The sequence below is a fragment of the Aphelocoma coerulescens genome, chromosome 12, assembly GCF_041296385.1.
Source record: "Aphelocoma coerulescens isolate FSJ_1873_10779 chromosome 12, UR_Acoe_1.0, whole genome shotgun sequence".
Classification (NCBI taxonomy): Eukaryota; Metazoa; Chordata; class Aves; order Passeriformes; family Corvidae; genus Aphelocoma; species Aphelocoma coerulescens.
In genome coordinates this window covers 17,272,485-17,294,468 of record NC_091026.1, presented here as the reverse complement: position 1 = coordinate 17,294,468, position 21,984 = coordinate 17,272,485, and the positions used below count along the sequence as shown (strand labels likewise).

General features: G+C 39.2%; 1 long non-coding RNA gene across 2 annotated transcripts in view; it reads right to left on the bottom strand.

The window, feature by feature from the left end:
• Nucleotides 1-364: 364 nt before the first annotated feature.
• LOC138117682 (uncharacterized) overlaps nt 365-21,984 on the bottom strand; it is a 165,817-nt gene continuing 144,197 nt past the window's right edge. Inside the window, exon 4 of one of the 2 annotated variants that reach the window (XR_011154790.1) lies at nt 365-385. This is a non-coding gene — a long non-coding RNA (uncharacterized lncRNA). Of the gene's footprint in view, nt 386-6,368; nt 7,151-21,984 lie in introns of those variants that run through there. The other variant, XR_011154787.1, reaches the window with a different exon arrangement.

Genomic DNA, 21,984 nt, shown 5'->3' with positions numbered 1-21,984 from the left:
TTAGATCCTTGGGTTTCGATGTGCTTGTTCCAGGAGTCCCTTGGTACTTAGTAAGAGAGTATTTTGAAAATATAGTATGTCATGTTGCTGGTGTAATAGGAGCTATTCAGTACTTTAACAACTAAAGGAAAAAATAGAAGGAAAGGATGTCCAAAGTGAGTTCTTGAGAGGTAGGAAAAGGGAAGTTGTCAGGTGGGATGAAGAAGGCTTACCCCCTCACAGCCCTACTTCATTCCTCTAAAAACTGATGGGACATGTAAAGATGAGTCAAAACTGTTGTTTCTTACTTACTATGTTGAAAAATCTCCATCCTATCCTATACTGAAAGCCTTCTTTTGTGTTTTTGGTTTTTCTTTTTCATCCAAGAGGACAGTGTAGTAACAAACTGCCAAGAAAAGAAACTGTGGTGAGTCACTGAGGAAATTTAGTTGAAATGATAGCACTTCACAAAAATGAAAATTATTACATTTAGTGTACATGGGAACAGTAAAAAGTCCTTTTTTTATTGCTCTTGGAGTTGAATAGGAAGGCACTGATATTTCCACACTGGTATATAATATAATTTTCTTGCCAGCAGTTTGTTTTTCTCTTACATGCAAGTTGTTTTGACAAATATCTCAGCAATTCAATACTCTTGTCAGAACCTGTGCATGGCCATTGTGACTATGTAGAAGTCTAATTTTCTGGCCTTTTTAATTTTAATAATCCAACATCTTTTTTCTCAAAGGAAACTCTAAAGATTTCTGCCCAGCAGCAGCTGGAAGTTTCTGTTTCGCAGTAATAATGACAATAATAATAATAATAGTAAAAATAATAATAATAATAATAATAACATGGAAAATACATGAAAAGTGTCTCTAACATCTTTTATGGCTGAGGATAAACAAAGAGATTTTTTTCCATTCATCTCTTCAATCAAACATATCTGAGTAACATCCCTGTAGAAGACATCAAAGTTTAGTATGTTAAATATAGGATTTCCCAGCCCTAGTCCCAGTGGAACATAAGAGGATGATGCACGGAGTAAAAAATTTAGTTACCTTATTTTTCATCTGTGGATTTGGTTGCTTTCCTAACTGTTTTTGCTATTTATGGAACTCACATTATAGTGAAGCCTGTTTTTCAGCTGAAATGAATAGGACTTTCTGCTGCTGACTGGAGCTTTTCAATCTGGTATCATAAAGACAGATGAATAACAGTAATTTTCTAATATGCTGGTCAGTGATCTGAAGATTCACTTATTCAAGGTTTCTTGACTAAAATAAAATTACATATAGAGGACCAGCACAGACTAGATGCTGTACTGACTTCTCCAGAAAAATTCTTGAAATGAGTTAAGGGGAAAGATTTTCTGCCTATGGTATTTGAGCTAATAAGCTTGGTAAGGCATAAGCAGGTCTTAAGTGGGTTTTCAGCCTTATGTAGACAGTCTGGGTAGGTGAGAAATTTGCATTCTGTCTTGTCTCAGACAGAAGCATGGATAAACGCAAACCAACATGTCTTGGAGGGAGAGGGAAGCTCCTCTATAAGCTGCACAGAAATATGTTCCTTTGATCAACATAAACTAGAAGTCTGAGCTGGTAAGTTCGTTAAAGCTGGGTTATGGAAAAGTTTCGCTCTGTAAAACAAATTAGTCCATCTCAACAGAAGCTTTTTTCCTCATCTGTACTCAAATGGGGTCTTTTTCTTAATTTTCAGATATAGCTTCCAGTAGCCAAGTGCCTGGAGCAGAGGCTGGGGGACTTGTGCATGGGGGCTAACAGAGATAAGAGGAGCTCCAAATAGTACATGGAGAGTTCCTTTTGGAGATGTCACCTCTACCATCAGGAACATTTGGAGAAGTGGAGTTCTTTTTGAGTAAATGCAGCCCTAAGAAAGGCCCATTGACCGAGATGTTCTAGTCTGATGTGTTTAAGTTATGCTTCCTGACTTCAGAAAGAAGAGAAACTAAGATGGGTGGGGATCTCTGATAGAAAGTATTAGTTAATCAAGCCCAAATATACATCTAACCTTCTTATCCTTAATTTGTTTTTGCTTTGCAAAGTTTTAACAGCGTTTTCTTTCCCATAGAGTTCCCCTGAACTGTAATTTTCTAGTGACAGAAACCAAACACACAAGTCAGCCTTAGTGCAAAGGAGAACCAGCTCTGGTGTGAGAGATACATTACAACATGCGAGTGAGGAGTGTTTGTTTTTGTAAGGTTTAAAATATTGTTTCTTTATTTTCCACCCTAGCTCTGAGAACTTTGGCATTTGACTAATTTACCGTGCGTTTAAGGCTGGTAGCAATATTGGAAAAGAAATATGATAATCACATGCTGCCACAAAGCATTCTATACCTCGCTCTCTTTTCCAGCTCTAGTTTCACATGTGTTGGTTCAATGGAATATTCAATAGACATTTATAGGAAATAAATTGAGAGATGAATGTAAACCATATGGCATCTGGAGGTTTATTTGTAAAGCCCCTGCATCAAAGCTTTCTCCAGATCACACCATATTAGCTATGTTTTTCCAGTCCAGCAGAATCAGGAAGGTAACCACAGACTTCCTTGATGGAAAACACATGAAAAACAGAGCAAATCTTAATATATAGCTAGAGCAACTGTTCAAGTAGCATCATTTCGAATAATTTTATTACTAATGTGTAAGGAGCATTGTTTAGAGATGTATTTCAATCCAGGAACCAAATGAAAGTTAATTTGCTAAGCTTCCCGACTATTAATTTGTAGAACTCCAAGACTATTAAAGTGTATCAAAACAGACATAATTAGTGTTTGTACTTTTAAAGTACATAGGACAATTACAAACTTTCTTGAAATGCGGCACTGAAATTATATAAAGAGTCTTTTTCCACACAAAGCATTTCACAGCCAACCACATCCTTCTAAATAATAAAAAAAAATTGATTGGGCTGAGTGAGAAGTTTGTTTCAATCTTATTTATTTGTATAGAAAAAAAATAAGCTGCTCAATTTGAAATGCTTACTGTTTGCTGGAGTTTGGCAACAGCCAACAGTGCATCTGAAGTCAAATTAAATTGTATTCTCATACAGTATGTTACATAAATCATTAGGAAATGTCAAGAGCTCATATATAGTTGTGTTTTGAGGTTTTTTTAAGTTTCCACTTACTTTCCAAAATAGTTTTCATTTTTCAATGTCAACCCCTTTTCAGCCACTTAGACCAGCTCTAATGATTTGTGTGTTAAATTTGCTCGTCACATGAATATTTTTTAATAACCCATTTAATATTTAATATGCTGCACATATTTGCTGGACCAATAAGTTACAAGGTACAGTGCCAGCTCCACGCCTGTACTCCCATCAGTGAGAGTATTTGCCTTGTGCACCAGAGATTCATGTTCAAGTGAAAATTTTGGAGTGGTTGATTTACTTTTCCTTATGAAGTCCCATTCATCCATTTTTGCCCAGGATGAAACAAAGGACTGGGGCCTGTTTCAGTACTTAACTTCTGGTAGACACTTAAGTCTCCCTGACTTTAATATTAAGCATGTGCTTAAAGACAGGCATAAAATGCACTAGCATCTGTAGGAATCTTTCCACTAACTTTAATGGGCTTTGGATTGCACCCTGATATCTCAGCTCAAAATAGCTGTTATTACAGTAATAAATGATTTGTAAAGCCATTTTTCTGAATAGGTACATTTATACTAAGAAATCATAATGACTTCTTTAAAAACTCTTACGCTGCAAATTGATACATTTGAAATAATTGCTCTCCTCTTCATTAGGGTTTCACACTTCTGTAGCACTTTCCAGACCAATAGTTTGAAATCTCATTATGGATTTAGATAAGTATTTCTACTTCCATTTTACAGATGGGCTAAAGGAGGTGGAGACAATGGGCCTCATCCAGAGTAGGAAGCTTCCCATTGACCCAGGTAGGTGCTGGACTGTAAGGTCCAGCCTTCCAGAAGATACACAGGCACGTATTTCACACCAAAACCTATGGAGTTCAATATCTAAAATATGTTGTGTATTAGCCTAAAAGGCCTCATGTCCCGCCAAAGCACAAGATGTCAGAGAAAGGTTTTATTCATAAATCCCACTCTCCAATGATCTATCAACAAAGTAGTTCTTTTGTAATATTATAGCAATTTGGGCACAGGGAAGTGAGAACATTATTTTAAGATCCTAGTTAAAGTCATGAATGAATCAATGAGCAGCATCCAGATTCCAATTGGAAATGCTCCCTAGTCCAGGGTGGAGGGAAGGCCAAGGACATATGTTTGATAAGACCTTTAGTAAAGTACAGTGGCATAGAAGTCCCATGGCACTGTACAACTGGCTACTTTCCAGGCAATGTTTTGACAGGGAGAATTTCTGCTTGGAGAAAAACGGCAATTTATAACACTGGACTGAAAGTGTTAGACTTCCTACCTAGGTATTTTAATTCTTGCTAAGCAACCAGAATCCTGAATAAGCAGCAATGAAGTCAGAAATGAAATAAACCTTTGTGAAATCCAGCCTTGGCTGTTTGAATTTCAAATACCTTCAGAGTTCAGGTAATGTGTGGATCGAGAATTTTAGCTTGAGTCCATCTTTAGTTAAAACTCCCTTCTCCTCATCAATCTCATTCATTCATCGACATCCAGGTTAGCCTTTAAACATATGGCAGTCAATGAATGCCACTCACAAACCTTAGAAAATAAGTATGCAAGCAACATCAGTTTAAAAATATGCAGCTAACTGCTGGAAGCTATTAAAACCCAAATAAACAAAAGAGATTATACTTCAAAGAAATGTCAACAGTTTTTCCTCTCCTAGAACAGAGCAGTTTTCTTTGCTTCTATCCCTGGCCACATCTGGAAAGTGCTTACTGCTTTACATATCTCTAACGATAAAATTAGTTTATTGATTTTTCAGAATTTCCTGATAGATTTATGCAATTTCCAAAACAAAGGTAAACTCACATTCCAGTTAAAAAAAAACCTGGTGGTAACTACAAAGAATTCACAAAATCATAAAAACATAGAGTTATGCAAGGGAACAACAAAACCAGGCACTTGCTAAATAATGCTGTACCTCTGTGACTACTGTTAGAGAGCATGAAATTGCAATTTTAATTACTTCCATCTATATAAATGAAAAAAAAAAAATCTTAAGGCTAATTACGGCTGATGCAAAGTTGAAATGAACCTGCATTTTCAAATAAATAGAAAGATTTTAAAATGAAATCTGCATATTTCATGGAAAGAATGAAAAAGAAAAAAGAATAATAAATCATGAATACAGATTCAAAGAGCTATACAAAAATTAGATGTCTGCAACTCTGTGCAACTGAAAATTTAGACTCTAATTTCCACGACAGCAAATTGTGTCATTTTAGGCAGTCCAAATGTTGGATTTTTAATTTGCTTAAAATTCCACATTTGTAGCAGCCAAAACCTTCAAAGACTGTTAATTTGATTTTGGTTTACAATTAACTAAGCAGTAGCAACTTAGCCTATACAGAAGACTGCCAAGAAAAATGATATCTTTGGTAAATTACCAAGGATCAAAATGTGGACAACAGATTTCTCCCCTCCCACCCCTCCACCCCCTGACTATTTTTAACTAACAATGATAGTTTTGATAGAGTAAAAGTATTTAATAGAAAATATAATGACAAGGTGCAAATTTTGCCAAATAGTCCAGAATTTCAGAAGTGGTGGTATATATTTAAAGGAGACCAAAAAAAAAAAAAAAAAACCCCAAACAATTTGAGTGTTAACTATACAGTAAGTGCTCTGTAGTCAAATAAAAAGAAAATAAACTCTAAGAAGACTGCTGCAGAATGGGAAAAAGCAGGTCTAGTTTGTTTATTTATAAATTGGTAACAAGTAGATTCTTTCGCACTAACTAAACCAGACAGTAATTATAAACACAGATTGGTTAAATTCCCTGCACCCTATCAAAGGAAATGAGTTCCTCTCTTTTCCAAACATTGTCATTTGTTTATTGAGCCTCTTTTGGGCTTGATTTCATTAAAAACTATGTAAAGTCCACATCTGCAACCCCCAAAACAATGTTAACCTTGTTAAGCTGATCCAGAGTCCTCATTACAAAAAAAATTGCAGGCAACAGAACCAAGCATTTTAAAACGGAGCTCTTAGAATACAGAGCAAAGAATTTGGATTATTTTTGTTCCATTACAGAAAACTTATATTGCTATGCAATAGAACAGGAAGCAAACAGTAACCGCCTCAGTAGTTCTGGATAATTAGTTACCTAAATTCTCTGAGGTGAACAAAATGTACTTAGATGGCAGAACATTACTGCTTGTGTGCTGAAACAACAGAGTAATCTTGGTTAAAACGAAAATCACAAATACAGGAGGAAAAAGTCATGTTTAAAATCATTAGTCTTTATCAGTAAAGTACAACTGAGTTCCCTATTAGAGTAACAGTTTTATTAAAAAGGGGATGATACTGCTTATATTAGCTAGCCTCAGATATCAGATTTCAACAAACTTTAGCACTGTAGACGCTATTAAAACATCATTATTAGAGTTGCCATGCTTGAATGATTTAAACTAAAGTGAATTTCACATATTTGTTGGAAGACAGGAATAATAAATCCTGGAGCTCAAGCTGGTAAGAACTGACCTGGACTTTGCAGGCAAAAAGTTAAGAAGTTTTGTCCCGAGCATTTCTTGGGAGTGGGGTTGGTGTAAGTCCTGTGCCTGCTGTTGGTGAAATCCTGCTGGAAGAGCTGAAATGGGACTGAGAAGATCTTGTGTTCAGGAGCCTCTAAGGACTGATGCCATATATACCCCGACATGTGCATTAAGAGGTGCTGTTACACCTGGTGCATGTTCCCCATGGCCAAAGCAGGAGAGCACTGTGGGAATTACCCCTTTTGGGGCAGATCCCTCTGTCCCCATGGGTTGGGTGCCGTGACTGTGGTGTCCCAAGGTGTGCCTGTGATTCAGGCTTGTTCCCATGACTTAAGAGAAAAATGCACATCAGGGCAACGGGATCAAAGACAGGGTAATGGACATCACCTAATGCTCCCAGACCAATTATCCTGACAAAGTGCAGATGTCTTCAGGGAATACGTTGTATTTATTTACTGATTCACAGCAGCACTGAGCAATTTGCTATCTCACAGCCACCTCCTCTGGTCAGGTAATGCTGGGTATCTCCCACCTGCAGTGAAAGCAAATCAAGGGAAAACAAACAGGCTCCCAAAAGGCAAATCCTCTTTCCATCACTGTTACTGCCCTCCTAATGTTCCTGGGATTGGCTCCTTGATCGTGTATCCATACAAAATTTTCATATGCAATCTACCTAAAAATCTGATTTGTGGCAGGTTTGCTCTTACTAGGGTTCTCAAATATGGCAAGTACTTTGATAAAAAGAAGATAGTACTTCCTACTTTTTGCACTCTGCCACCATTTAATGATACTGAATAAAAATGGTTTTGATTTTTCAATATTATAATTAGAATAAAAATTAAAATATGTTTGAAGATTATGTCTAAAATAAAATAAAGAAGGACCATCAAGAAGAGGGGAGCATATTAACATTCATTTTGATTTTTCTTGGTATATTATTCCCTCTGAGCCCTTATGTATAACTTTAAGTTTGACCCCATACTGAGATTTCCAGCTCTGCTTGTCACAGGGAATTTGGGGCAATTAATGTCTTGAAAGACTGTGCTTTTAGAATAATCAGGTCAGGAACTTTGTCTTTCTAAATACCCTGCTATTTCTCAGGAATATCTGTGGATTCTTGAAATAATATGTTGCAGTAACACTGGGCCAGATCCTTAGCTGGTGCAAAGTTGGCTTTTCTTCATTAACTTCAAAGGGACTATGCTGATTTACACCAGCTGAGGGAAGATGTGGCCCACAGTGTCCAGGTGGATTTAAATCATACACATGAGAAATACCTCAGTACATCCAGGTCTGTACTGAGGTTGAACATAAAAGGCCCGAGTAGCGGGAAATCCACCTCTTTTTATTTTTAAATGCTCAAATGTTTACCAGCTGACCTTCCCCTTTACTGCAGATCTGGGAATCAAGGTGCATACAATAAAGTTCAAACCAATCAACTGCTTTCAGCTGTTCTTGTGCAATGAATTTTTAAACATTTGATCATTAAGACCAATCTATATGCAGGTCAGTTTTCTGAACAGGATGGGAACAGTTTGGGAGCAGATGCCAGGGCACTGACTCATGAAGAGGGACTGTTAAAATAACACAGAGAGCACATTTATCTTGGGCCACCCATCAGGTGAACACTACCAAGACCATCTCTTTGCTGGATGGATGTACAGATCAAGACAGTTAATCTCTAGCAGAGCACCTTTATTAATTGAATGGCAGCACACTGGCAGGGAGCACTCACCAGCCTTGAGATGGTTATCTTATCACAAAGGAACTTCTCTGCAGGTTTTGATCCTTCTCCAACTAGTAAATTCTCTAGAAACAGCACTCTGTGCTGCTATTTACTTGTTTATTCCACATGACTGCCTTGCAAATGATCATAAATGTGAGGAAAAAATTTCAGCTATGACTGTTCACTTCCAACATCTACCACTCGTAATTCACAGAATCTGTGGTGGACAAAAACCTTGGGCTATTGATCCCTATGTCCAAATCACTTCAGCTTTATCAGTGGGTCACTGGCTGTATCCAAAGGCAACAGGACTTAGGAAAATCATAGAATGATAGAATGCTTTGGGTTGGAAGATCATCTCGTTCCAATCCCCTTCCAGAGCAGGGACACCTTTCCTGAGACCAGGTTGCTCAAACCTGACCTCAAGGTTCACACAGTCACAGACAACCCAAGGTGGGAGAAGAGAAGGGGACTGTCACAAGTCCATTTAGGGCTAATTAAGCTTGGATGGTCTTTAGACACTCAGGTTCAGAGTGATGTTGAATGGGGGCACACCTTAAGTCTTTTGTTTCCTTGAGATTCGTATGCCTTATATCTGGTCTTTATTTAAAGCCCTCTAGTTTTTAAGCTAAGGGAGAAAGCAGGCCACTTCTGGCAGGAATAACCAGGGTTGTTCCATTTTTATTTATTATATCTGTGGATTGGATGATAACTGAAGCTTGCCTGATTTTATCAACTATCTTAGAAGAGGCCTTCAAAGCTAGAGCTGCTATTCTGAAAACCCATTTCTAACCATTGTACAGGAATGTTTTGCAATTTGCCTAATCTATATAGTCATTGATTGAATTCCATTTTCTTCCAGTTCAGTGCTCGTGACTGCCATGTACATGGTTGCATTCGTAGAAATGTCTTTACATTTTTTACTCTTTGCATAGACTGTTGCATGTAAACAAAACCACCTAAACACCATTCAGCTAAGCTGCCACCTTGATGCCTCTGGAAACATCAACTAAGCCATCAGAAGGGTCCAACTGAGACATTTGATTTGAGAATGAAATTTAGAAGTCACAAATATTTCCTTTCAGCATTATCCAAGTTCTACAGCTGCTTCAGGCCAAGCATGTAGGCAATTAATTACCCAAAAATACCCCCAAACATCACCTAATTGTGCTTACTGCTAAACCTGGGCCCCTGGAAAATGTCATTACTGGACTTGAACTACTTGGAGAATTTTAACAAAAAATTTTGGAGAACATTTTCAGGTGCTAAGGACTACCAAGGTTTTTGTAGTGTGTCCAGACACCGTGACATGCTGGTAGCCAAACTAGAGAATATTTGTTTAACTCAAATGATAACATTTGGGTCAAAGAACCAGTTGAACAATATGACTTATTACTTCAGGCTGACCCCAAACCAAACTTGTAACTGCACCAAGCAATGAGGAGTAGGAAACAGAAAGCTGAAGGGGCAAGTCTCATTCTCACACTCGCCAAACACATCACCTTGGCAAGTCACCCAACTTGTCTGTGCCTCAGCTACACTGTCTGAAAAACTGAGTTAAAAACAATACTTAATCACCTTTGAAAAGAAGTGAGAGATCCTCAAACAAAAGCAGTGATAAGTGTTAAATATTCATTATAATATTAAAGAACAGATGGCCAAAGCAGAGATCCAGTTAAAAGGACTGCACAGTTATAAGAAAGTTCTTGGTGTGACGTATGCGCTTTACGATGTGCATTCCCTCAGACAATACATGATGAGTCGGCTGCAGCAGTTTATGTTCTGGATTAGAGCATACACATAAATAAAGCTACGTTTTTATGTGATCCCAACAAATAAATGGGAAGCACGGACAGGAATGTCTAGCTGATGGAAAAATGAGACACCACAAACAAACCACAGCTTGATGATAAAAAAAAAGAAGTCTAAGATTTATATGGCACAGCTGGCTATGTGTAGTGCTTTTGTAAGCCTACAGCATCTGGTCACTCGTTTTAAATGTCTGAATAGATAGAGGCCTGAACCTTGCACAACTGTGGAAAAAGAGGCAATGTCTCATGGTAAACCACACAGCCATGCATTGCACAACCCCGTGGTGCATGAGGAGATCCGCCTGACTCAAACACCCTTCAGGTGAGAAGGGGTGGGAGGTCTCCTGCATGAGAGGGAAGGACTGTCCAGCTGCATGTATGTCCTGCCCTCAGGGTATCACAGACATCCACACCTACGTCTTTCTGAACAAGCTGTGCTGGAACTGGAGCATGTCTTCTAGAAGAACATCCAAGCTCAAAATATTGACAACAATTTTACCATCTCATTTCTGTGTGTTCCACTGAATTAGAGTTATGCTAACATGCATCACTGGAAAACCTGGCCCACTGTCCGTCAGCAGCTCTAAGAAACCACTCCAAAACACCCCAGATGTCCCTTTATGAACGTAGATGGTGCTTCTTCACCAGTAAAACCCGGGTGAAATGATAAACCCTGTTGCAGAGAGAGTAGGAAATGGACCCTCTTCATGTTTTCCTTGCAGAGTATTCAAGCCTTCCATTTTTATCACACTATATTTTTACCTGAATTTTCAAGAGATGTTGCACAAGTTGTGGGAGAAACATAGTCCCAGCTGTGGTGTGAGTCACTCCAGAGAAGGAGGGAGTGGAGCTTGTTGGGCTGCAAGGCAGCACCACAGCAGCAGTGGGGTTGGCCAAAGGGTGGTGAAAAGGGAGAGAGAAAGGTACAGTTTACATCTGTATATGAAAAAAATCTATGGAAAGTCAAGAGGTTGAACGGCAAGAATAATAAAGAAAGTGCAGCAGGAACACACTGAAGACAACTAGACAAATCCCAAATCTGTGCAAATTGTAGCAATCAATGGAAGAAGTTTCTAAGACTTAAATTATTTCTCCAGCTTTTAAACCTGCCATGCTTTCACTGGAAAGGTAAGTTGTGGTAGACCCAACCTCCTATTTTTTAAAAGTCTCACAAAACCGCAAAGGTTTGTGCTCCCTCTGTTGGCTTTAGGAAAGAGATTTGGGTTGGTTTTGTTTTCCTCACAAATATCATCCTTCATTTTGTTCTGACATCAGTGAAAGGACAAAAATGCATTTGTGTGACGAGATGTTATTTACACTGAAGTTTCTCTTGTTTAAACAAGAAAATGGACGTGCTAATTTCAGCTCCATCCCAAATGCAAAGAAAATGAATAAACATTTAATAAACCAACTGCCAAACTGGAGGAAGATTAAAGTATTTCAGTACTGCAGAAGGAAATACTGCAACCAAAAGAGAGATAACACTGCACACACAAAGTTATGTCACAGATAAGTCAGTTGGTATCTGCAACATTGTTTAAGAGTTTACAGAAGCCTACATACCCCAAAATGTGCATTGCTCATAGTATTTTATACTGCACCTACTTTTCTTTTAGCATAGAAAAAAAATATTTAAAAATTGGGTAAGATGAAAAAGCCCCGCTGCAAAACAGAGATCTAGATGACTGTGTCTGAGATGATATAGAAGATGAATAAGAAAAAAAGTGTGACAGAAGGATGGATCAAATTATTGCATTTTTTTCCTCTAGTGTTAATTATTTACAATGTATGTTTCTTATCTACAATCTGTTTTTCACTGCATCTTTATTCAGCACAAGGGAGCCCCGATCTTGGTGGGTTTTTAGCTGCTACTGCAACATAAATACTAAAATATTATCTTAGAGACACTTGTTCAATTATTAATTTTTAGGAACAGAATATAAAGTCATTATCTGCAGAATACCAAATGGTTTTGGTTTAAGTAACACTAATGCTTGTTGGAACGAAATGGCTACACTTTGGCCCTGAGAGGAGGCTGCCTCCAAGGTCTCTGTGCCTAACTCGTGACCTTAGCCAAAACTCCCAATTTAAATGGATGAAAATGGATAGGTGAGACAATGCTATGTGTCAGATGTACTATTTGCTTTGGTAGCCTTGAAAGTAAAAGGTGGCTTCCCAGCCTGCACCCATAACCACAGACCAAGGTATGGCATTAAGGCTAAAAACTACCAGGCTCTGTAGCTACTATATAACACAGCAGTGGAAAGGGTGGCCAGCCGACCCTCAGCTCTGAGTATTTGACAGCAGCACCAGTTCATCATCCCCTGTTTGAAGTGCTGGCTCCCCGTCCATCCCCTCCCTGCATGGCTGAACTTGTTTGTTGCTGGCTCCCAGCCCAAGACTTGTGACACTGCAATTAAGCCGGGGTGGCATGTGGAGTCTGTAGGTATTTTAGCCATTTGGCCAAAGCTAGAAAAATCCTGACTGAACTGGAGCAGGAAAACAATTTGCTGAAACATCACCTGGAGCAGGAAGTTATTAGATGCTTGAGTGACTTCTAGAACAGAAAACTATGCATGAATATGTACACGAGGCAAAACAGATGTTGTCTTGACCTCTGCACACTGGAATCTTATAGCTGTTCTGTTTACTCTCTGCTGTCCATAATGCATCTTTAAGCCAGGTGCTGCCACTTATCAGGTATCTACATCTCTTGTTTAAACAAATGTTAACTGAACTTGACAGCAAAGGGGACCCCTGCAGCAAAATCGGCAGAAGACAGCTTTAAAGCTACCTTCAGTTCTCACTCCTGAAATAACTGAAGTTTTGTGTGACTAGGTAAGGAGTGAGGGTAGAAAGTTAAACTTTTGACCCCATCTCCATGGGATTTCATACACCGTCTGCCTGGTTCTTCTCTTGCAGGGTGTAAGGCTCAGCTTTGCAAGCAGGAGGAGAACTTGTCTTCAAGAGCTGTCAGGAACCGTGCCATGGGCTCTGTCGCCTGCTCATCACCCTCTCCAGGGTCCTTTGAATCAGCACATATCTTCTAGGGCTATCATTGTAACTCCTGCTTGTGTGATAACTACTGCTGGCATCACAAAGTGTTCCTTGCACTGTGGCTGCTGCCACCTGTTTCCCCCAGGGCCACGTCCTTGGCTCCATTGGAAAGAGCTGCAAGAAGGCACTGTTGGCCATACTGTGAGTCTAAGAGATGAACTCAGTGTCCTCCCTTTCCCATTCTTGCAGCAGGGTAGCTCTTTCGTTTGTTATTTTTTCATTTGGGTTTTTTGATCAGTGTCAACTTACATAAAAGATTTAGGGCAAGACAAGGCCAGAGTGCTCTGGTGCCTGGTCTTACATGATGTCCATCACCCTGGCAGCAGAGCACCTCCACCAAGGGCTGCAGGTTTCTGCAGTCTCTGCGCTCCCTTGGGAAATCACTCAACTCACTGACAAACAGTGTGAAATTAAACTGTTACCTCTCTGTTCAGGGCAGCCCTATAACTGTTCAGACATGAAGCTAAGACAACAAGCACTTAAGAAGATTTCTCAGGAAGCTTCTGAGCCTTCCTCCTTCCCTCTCTCCTCCCAGCTCCAGGAGCACACAGATGAGATGAAGGGGCTTCAGACCCCCACAAGTGCCTGCAAGGAATTTTGCTGCTGAAGCTGAGAAAAAAACACTACTGCAAGAAGATCAGTTTGAGGGGGTTGCCATCAGCAGAGTGTCAGGCAGCATGGTCAAGACTTCATCCATACTTCATCATGATGGGTATGACAAAAAGTGCCCTTGCTGCAGAGCTGCGTTACAGACTTTTTGGTGCCTGGTGGAGAACAGTTTAAGGGATTTTGGCACAGCCATTCCACCATCCAAATCCTGCTGAGGAGATAAATACTGTTCTCCTATAAATAAATACTCTTCCTATCAAAACTAACTTTGGATTGAAATTTGTCTTCTGATTGATTGGATTCAGTTTTTCTGAGGTGTCTGTCATTAACACCTCCAAATTGCTTCAGGAACTCAGAGACAATGCAGCACGCATTAAATGATCAACCTATCAATATTTTAATTAAAGCTGGATTAAGGCCATAGCAAATAGGTACTGGTACCACTGACAGCTGTGAGAGAATATGATGAAACTCGGTCAGGATCCTGCTATTCAGTTTATGAAGTGTTTAGAAAATCCTAAAACTTGGAGGGTGAAGAGTTAGATTCAGCATTTGAAATAAATCCTTGAAGTTAATTTCAGAGAACCAAAACAAGTGGTTGTGTAGAACCAAGGGAAGACACTTTGCAAACTTTACAAAATGGGTAGTAATAATGTTGTTAATAATAATAATAATAATAATAATAATAATAATAATGATGATGATGATGATGATGTTGGCTTTTGCTATTCTAATAAAAGAATAGATCTATCTAGTAAAAAGCATGTAACGATCTAAAAAATTTTTGTTGGAATATCAAAACTGGATGTAGGATGAAATTTATGTGCTTTTCTCCAGACTGGGAACACTGCTGGTTCACAGCTAGAATTCAGTGCCTAAGGTCTGTCTTTTGCAGCTTCAGTGAGCTGTGTCTGCAAGCGATTCCAAGGGCAAAGTTAAAGGTCATTAAAAAAAATCAAACACTTTTCCCCTGCAGAGGCTCGGGGTGGGGACATGCTGAAATAATCACCTGGAGAAAAACATTCATTGAACTATAGTTTTCTGTCTTACATCCTTCCCTTACAGCCAGTCCTTTACCTCCTGTCACTTCATCAGAAGACAGAAAAAAAAAGAAAGATCAGGTCAAACACCTCCGCTATCTCACAGAAGACAATTTCTAGAACTCCTTCGTTCCCAAGGTTCCTTCCTCAATGCCTTGCAGAAAGGACGTCTGGTACAATGAGAATTTGCAACTTCTTTTGCGTAACACAGATGCATACACAGGCAAATCACATTCAGGGTATGATACCTGATCTCAGATGGTGGAGGTGGATTCAGTACATTGTCCAAAATGTACCACATTACTGCTGAAGCTGCTGACTATTCTGGATATGCCATATATGTATATACAGTGTGCACATCTTCCTTCCTGTCTCAGTAAGCTTCCCTTTGCTCCTCTGCCACTAATTTATGTTAGGGATTTCTACTGATGTGTGCTTACAGATGTGTTATACACTGAGGCAAATATTCCTGTGTTGGCAGGACTACCCAAGTCTATTCTTGAAGCATAAGACACAGAATTTATTGGGGGAAAAAAAAATCTCTTTTAATGGTGTTGGGAGGACTGTCATTTTGCTAAAACATTTAACTTTTCTCCCAGTATGTTTGTTATGTAATGGGCCACAACTGTGTCTGGTATCGGAGTTTGAAAGTAATCCCAACTTCTGAGACAACCAATTTCTTTTTACAAAGGCTATGTTGCTCATCTCAAAAAATTGTCAGCCTGTAGAGCATTAGCAGTGATGTGGCCCAGCTAATCTCTGCTTTAAAACAATGTCTGCAAAGAGGAAGAATTGTGCCAAACTCTGAATAACACTGGTCACAGAAACAGGTGAAGACATTTTTTCCATTGAAACCCACAGGTGGATATTAGGGAGAGCAGAAAAGTGCTATGAAAAGTGTACTGTAGCTAACCAGCAGAGGTTTAAAATTCCCTGATGAAATGGAGTCTCATCCAGTTCCTTCTGTCATACTGTCCATTTAACCCTGGTTGAGAAGGAAGGGTGTTGGTGAGAGTTTACTGACCCTCTGGACACCAGCTCAGACTGTGGGCAAAGGCTTTTGTGGTCATCAAAGAGAACAAGGAAGCCTAGAGTGGACAATACAGCAAGTAATGCCCAAAACCAGGAAGCGTGAAACACTAGGTAGATTAGGTTGTTTTTGAGGATGCGCAGACTTCAGCCATGGCAGTCTCATTCCTCATGTGATAAACTCCTCAGTCAGCAGAACTACAGACTGCCAGAATAAAAGCATCACTAACACTCAGGAGGTTTTCAGAACAGGACAGCTTGTTCCTGCTGCAAAAGTGGGAACACTAAATGAGCTCAATAATTTCAGTCTCTAAACCTGTCGTTACCTGCCCTGCTGCTGATAGTGCTGTTATCTTGTTACTTCTGCATGTGTGCTTCCTTCAAGGATTTTAGTGTTATAGCTCTGAAAGGATATCTGGTTTTCTTGAACATCACAAGACTGAAAAGATAAAGTGAAACAAAAACCACACCTATAATGAGCTGAGAAGAACCATGCATTTCAATGAATGGAGGCCATACACTCCATGCAGACCTGAGTTTAGTTACAGAACAGTGAAGAGCAACACTAGATCCACTGAAAGTGTATAATTTACCAACCATTGAGGCTTTGTTAATATTCCCCTTTTACAGATTTTTTTTTTGCACTGTCTGATTAGCTAATTAAAGTTGTAGGCTGTTTCCTTTCAATCAGAACTGTGAGCGTGTACCAGGTGCCAAACATCATGACATGCAGAAAGGCAGGCGAGCTCGGAGAGATGGAGAGGTGCAGGAGAGGCTCAGCCCTACCAAATTACCCCCCTCTCAATGGGCTAACACATCTGGTTTGGACATTAATCCTGTCCTGGCATGAGGTTCACTGCACCATGGAAAAGGGGCACAGCACTGGGTGTGATGGTCAGAAAAGCAAATATACCACTGGAAAATTTGCACCAGCTTCACACAAGCCTGGTTGGGTTAGATGAGAGGGACAACCCCTAGATTAGCATTCCTTGGAGCAAACTCATCTCCAACGAGCTCTTGTTGGATGTGCTGGCAGATGAGCAGAGAATTCAGCCTGATCTGGCTGGGCACGGTGTCTTCTATCCTGAAAATCCTTCCTGACATCTTTACCTGGAGCTGTTCACAGCATTCACCACTGAAAAGGGGGTTTTCATTGTTAGCAAGAAACTGTCAATAAAGAATTGATTGACAACCCCTAGCAGAGCAAAACCACCATGCACCAATAGGTGCACTTCCTGTGTCTGTGCAGCACTGCCTTCTGCTCAAGAGAAGAAAAAAAATTTGGAGCTCTTTGGGAACAACTGGATCAGTGCTTTCTCTGTTGTGCTGCTTAGCAAATAACCTGGGTATGTCCCTATAAAGGTGAGACAAATCTTTGGCCTGAAAGCTGATTAGAGGTACTAGATCAAGATATAAATGTACTTGGTACATTTACAGGTACTTGGTTTAAGATTCAAATGGAAGATGGGCTTTCAAATTCCATGTTCTGAACTAGGAATTTTTGTGTTTCAATTCTAAAGAAGGTTTATAGGTAAAGATGTAATAGCACCTCCAAGATGCAATAGTACCTCCAAGATGCACTTGGCTGACTTAAAGAATGCAAATGGGGCATGGTCTGTAACAGGGTTGGCTGAGGTAAAAGTTTCCCACTTCTCTTCCAAAATCCCTGGAAATTACTGTTTAAATAGAATTCAGCTAAGTTACCAATTAAAAAAAAAATTTGGATTGAAAGGCAACATGGTATAAAACTGAAATTTTTTATCTACTGGTAAGGTGACCAAAGTACAAGACAACAGAGAGGAAATTATCAAAGCAAGGCAATCTAGGACTTCTAAATTTAAGGATAAGCTGTAAAATGCTCTGCAGAGGTACAGAAAAATCTTTAAATATTTAACTATAGTTGTTTTAAATGCAGATTGGGCTACATTTTCTTGGCATTGTGGAATTTTTTTCCATTTCAAGGCTAGCAAACCTCCTGGAATCTTACCAATAGCCATGAAAGATTTAAAAATTTGAGTAACTGTGGTAAGAATGTGCATAGCTGATAAATGGGAAGGAAACATTTGGACTGTCTTACTGTTCATCCTAGTGTTTCACAAATTCCTTTATCTAAAATTATGGCAACTGGAAAAGATCTAAGCTAACATTAAAATATTTAACCAAGAGTTCAAACACACATATTTTACACAGTGGTAGTTATATTTCTTTTGCCCAATGGAGCTCACAATGATAGTTTGCTTACAACCAGAGGGATCCAAAAAGAAATAATGCCAACACGCTCAGCATATTTCTAAAATATTTTTTCCGCTAAAATGTGCGTCATTCCAAAAACATGTCTGAGTGGTTATATTTTGGGTGAGGAACAAAATCAAGAAAAAGTGTCAAATACATCTTTATACTACAATATTTCACAGTCTATTATATAAGATAGTTATTTACACAAACAGAAGCTTAATATGTGCAAAAGGCAAGGGGGGAAAACCTTATATTTAGGATTCACTAAGGCAAGCCAGCAAAGGTACAGGTAAATTGGGTAAGTCTTTCAGGTCATACTGGGTCGTCAGGCTGGCTAAATCCTGAGCTGGCATCACACCAGTGTAAAACTCCTCCTTCCTTTACAAAGGCTTCCACAATCATTGGACAGACTTGCACATTTGTTCAGTTCATCACGTCTGATTTTAAACTCAGGTGACAGAACCACTCCCTTCACAGCTCCTGCAGGTCCCTGCTTTGATTGTATCAATCAAACCACAAAACTATTTGTGGCTCTCAGGTGGAACAGGGCCTGTGCACCCCACAGGGGTCAATTCACCCTCCCTGCTTCTCCTGAAGTTTGGCAAGATTGTGATGGGGCTGTGGGTGTGACAGGCTCGTGTAAATCCCTGAGCTTCACCTTCAGGGAGTGACTCCTTGGAGATCCACAGCTACCTGTCAGTGTGCTCAAGGACCCACCTTCACCCTCTGCCCTGGGAAGGGCTCTGGTCCTGGTGACAGATCCCTGGTTTGTGGCTTGCCTGGGGTGCTGAGCAATTCTTGCTACCAGAACTTTCTGTGGCTGGAAATTAATTTAGTTCAATAGGTAACATATGACTGCAGGAATTTTGGCACGAGAATTAGGAGTTAAAATAAGAAAGAGCACAGGGAAAAGGTTACAAGAGCTAGTCCAACGTGATGCTAAAGGCTTTACATGGCTGTGAATAAAAAGGAACTTGTAAGTAGTGGTTTTGATAGTCTTTTCTGAGGTTTATAAGTGACATTTCCTCTACTTCACCTTACTGCAATAATAACACAGATTTGCTATGCTACATTTTTCTAGAAATCTTGCAGGACACTGAAAGCTGACTACAACCTATTCATCCTTTCTGCATACAGAAGAGTGTGTTCTTGGACTTTAAAAGTTTTCCATTTGGGGGAGTAGAAATGTCTCCTCTAAGACCCAATTAATCATTGCATGCTGTGAGGCACCTCTAATGTACAGATTTAACGAGACAAGCCTTCCTGGCTTAGTTTTTTCCACCTTTGAATAAGTACTCCTTGACACATAAAAATCAAATGTAAACAGCGCTAGGACCAAAACCCATGTTCTTGGAACCGCACCTAATTTAGAACTGTAAGAACTTGGGAATGTTTATATTTCATCCCTAAAGTCTTCATCTGTTTATATCTAAACTGCAATCTGAACTTAGACACAACTACAGGCCTCAGTGAAATAGGAGAGTGTTCCCCTGAGCCATAGTCCTGGAAATCCACCATCTTTTTTCTTCATTAATATCTAATCCCCATTTAGTAAGAATTTAGCTACTTTTATCCTGATGTGAAACTTCAGGGCTGCCTATTTCACTCTGCTGCCTGCTGCTTCTAAATACAGCAGTACTGGTGGCGGAGGTGGTGATCGTGAGTCATAAACACTCTGTCATTGTAACATGTCAGATTTGTCCAAAAGAAACATATTTTTATATCTTAGATTATTTTATTATTAGTTTAAGAAGGTTCGTTTAGCTCCTAGCAAAGCCACGAGGAAGAATTATGCACTTAAGCAGTTCTAACTCAGATGTGTAATGCCTTGCAGTCATTTAACATGCTGAGACAAACAAGAGAATCCCCAGAGTGCTCATCTGCTATGGGACTTATTTCATACTGCATCAATAATGTAAATTGAGATGTGAAGATAGCTCCTTGTTTTTCTAAGGTATGATTACACTAGTGCAGACAACATCCACTCAGCCTCACTGGAAACACTGGAGTCAGCTCCCTGATAAAAACCTGGCCCATTCTTTATCTGAACAGAAGAAAAAATTATACTATCAACAGGAAATTGTTGGGAGCAGCCTGGCTTTGTGAGATCAGTTGTTTGCTGCAATGTTTTCCAAGCCCCAGGTGAAGTGTTGGAAAGCTCAATGCAGGGGTTAATATTTCTCTCTAATATGACTTCAGATATTACTTTTTGTTCTTCTAAATGAACTACCCTTACTCACATTTAATCACTGTAGTGAACAGCAATGCATATAAATAGACCTCACACATATTAATTCAGCTGGATTTTTGAGTCTGTAAGAGCTCACCCATGAAAAACCTGTATCATCTTACCTGGATACTTTTGGAAAACAGAAGGATACTTGGTGGAAAATGGAAGTCGCCAAGGAATTCTTTTTTTCTCCGTTTGACCTCTTATCTGCCCTAGTAAGACATGCAGCATTATGCCTAGTTAACATCCTGGTGCAGTGCCCGTATCTGCTATTGTACAATACATCGAACAAACATAAAAGACATCAATCAAAATCCTCAAAATGTCTTTTTCTGCCAAGATGCATAAACGTTTCCTATCTCCCATCAAATTATTTTAATTACAGCTGCTGAGCTTCATAATTATTTTTAGCCAGGCTGGCTTTTCTGTTGTTATTGAACATATGATATGCAATATATTGCATTTATACATCCTACTGGATTTTGTTATAGCAGAGCGACTCCTGTAGCTGAGATGGAGATTGTTTTTGTGTTATTGTGAGACCATTTGACCTTTTGCTGGGAATTTTCCAGCATCTTTAGTATCTTGCTAAAAATTTGAAGAGAGCAAGGCAGAGAGAAAAGAAAATTTTGTATGCTCTCCCTGGTTGTTTCCTTCTATGGCTTTTCTTCTTCTCCACAAAACGTTTCATACTGATGATTTCTTTTACAAAAATCCTATAGCTCCAAAACAAATAAAACTGAAACACGATATGGACAGATTCTTACTGACAAGAGGAGTCAAATCAGGTTTTTTTCATTACTTGCTATAATCCAAGATCATAGAACCAGGACATTTATCTTTTCATGATCTTTGTTTTCAACTACACATCCTTAACTTTGCTTCATTTTAGGGTCTCTCCCTGCAGGCAATAAAACATAAGGTAATTCCTGAAAGAAATAAAAAGAAGTAAGCTTGGCTTCAGCTGAGTAAAACCAATTGGGCTTCAAATTTACACCAGCAAGAGCCTGTATGTTTGAGCATTACTGAAACACATGCCATTTATAACACGACAATAGCGATCCTCTCCTGAAAGACATGGCTAAATGTGCAAGTCACTTAGCCAGGAAGAATTGGTATTGCATTTCTGAATGCAAAATTACAATAGCTGACAAAACATGAAAGTTTCATCATGGTGGATTAGAATGTGCACGAGGAATTCAAAGGAATTTATCGTTACTCAACATTTCAGCTGACGCTCTTTAATGCATCTTTGGGGAGCAGATTTGTCTCTGCACTCTGTAGAAAACCCATGTGCATAAAGAGGTTGGATTACAGAAACCTAGTAAATTATATAACAAACAGCTAGTTAGGCTCTACAGCCAGAAGAGCAAATACGTGTTGTTCTTACATTGCTGTTCCCTAAGAAAATATCTTTCTTTACAGCTAAAACAACTCTTTCTTTGCCTGAGAACTTCCATGACAGGAAGGGATTGGCAGTTGATTTTAAGATTCCTTGTCCCTTCCTGCTTGTCATAGACCATGCTTAAGCAGGTTTCTTTACATTTCAATACATTACAAAGTGCTTGCAGATAGACATCTTGATGCCACTTCTCCCTGTCAAGTAAAAAATGCTCTCAGCAGTCATGG